The sequence below is a fragment of the Bison bison genome, unplaced genomic scaffold (genome assembly GCF_000754665.1).
Source record: "Bison bison bison isolate TAMUID 2011002044 unplaced genomic scaffold, Bison_UMD1.0 scf7180017863898, whole genome shotgun sequence".
Classification (NCBI taxonomy): domain Eukaryota; kingdom Metazoa; phylum Chordata; class Mammalia; order Artiodactyla; family Bovidae; genus Bison; species Bison bison.
The window spans coordinates 10,315-11,866 of NW_011494470.1; the positions used below are offsets into that span (position 1 = coordinate 10,315).

General features: G+C 41.6%; 1 pseudogene; it reads right to left on the bottom strand.

Moving 5' to 3' along the window:
- Positions 1-675: 675 nt before the first annotated feature.
- Positions 676-1,545, bottom strand: LOC104984159 (annotated as a pseudogene).
- Positions 1,546-1,552: the final 7 nt, after the last annotated feature.

Sequence of the window (1,552 nt, forward strand, 5' to 3'; positions counted from 1 at the left end):
GGTCCAGAACACATGCCCGTAACAAATATACACCATCAGGTGCTAGAATTAGCCAGAGTTGCAGTTCACGTTTACACAGACAGAGTTGGGAAAGACAGTTCCTTTGAACAAAAGAAAAGAGATTGATGTGGGACTTAGGTAAGAGTACTGGTGTTGGACATATGAGAAGCTCCAGATCGCCGTTGGCTACAAAATTATCAGAGTAGAAAGCTATATTTTTAAGAAATATAGTTGCAGGTCCAAAATTTGGTCTTTTAGAATATTCTTTACATGATGCAAGTAAAATGTTGGAATTATCTTCTAAATCATTGCTACCTGGGATTGGCTTTATTGACTAAAGTCACATACAAGAATGGGCTGTATAGGTTCTCAGTGTTGATTTGTATTACATGATGCCTTTGTGGTCTACTGCTAAATATCTAAATTGATTACACAGCCAAAAGATCAGAGGGGAAGAGGAGCTATAAATAAGAAAACAAGAAAACTAGAAAAGAGCACAGCAGAGTCTGGACAAATCCAGGGAGTTGTAAGCTTTTGCTCATACTTAAATCTATATATTGCTAAAACAAAATGAAACAAAAAAGCATATAAGGCAAGCGTTATACATTTTAAAGTCTTCATTGTAGAAAATCCATATATTCAACCAAGTTCAGCAGTGAAAATCAGAGGTATATTTTAGTTCATTTCCTTTCTTACTGCGATATGGCACCAGAATTTCTTTATGTCATTCTTCATCTCCAAGTTTCTCAATGTGTAGATTAGAGGATTGAGCATGGGAGCAATGATAGTATAAAAAAGAGCGAACACTTTGTCTTCTGGTAAAGTAGTTGCTGGTCGAATGTAAATGAAGAATAAAGGAGCAAAAAAGAGAACCATCACAGTGTTGTGGGAACTGCAGGTGGAGAGAGCTTTGCGGCGATTCTCTACAGAGTAGGACCTGACAGTGGACAAGATCACAGCGTAGGATACCAACAAGACCACAGAAGTCACCAGGCCCATGAGGCCCGAGTTGGCCATGACAAGGAGACCAATTCTGGTGGTGTCAGTGCAGGCCAGTTTCAGCAAAGGATACACATGGGCCACAGTAGGGTAAAAAGATGGCCAGGAGAAACTGACTGAAGGAACGCAGGAACCCCCCAGCGCAGCAAGCAGCGATCATGGCAACGCACTTCTGTCTGGTCATGATCAGAGTATAGAGCAGAGGTTTGAAGATGGTCACATAGCGGTCACAGGCCATCCCTATGAGGATGAAGACCTCAATCACCCCAAAGAAGTGCATGGTGAAGAGCTGTGTCATGCAGCCATGGTAGAAAATGATCTTCTTTGCTGCCAGCAAGTCAGCGATCAACCTGGGGGTCACAGTGGAGGTGTGACAAAGGTCTGCGAGGGAAGGTGACTCGGAAAGAAATACATGGGCTGCTTCACAAGTTGACTGGAGGCGATAGAAATCATGACAAGTAGGTTTCCAATCAGAATTGCAACGTAACAAAGTAAGAACAGTAAAAACCAGAGAATTTCAATTTCCTTTTTCTGAGAAAGTCCTAAGAGAATA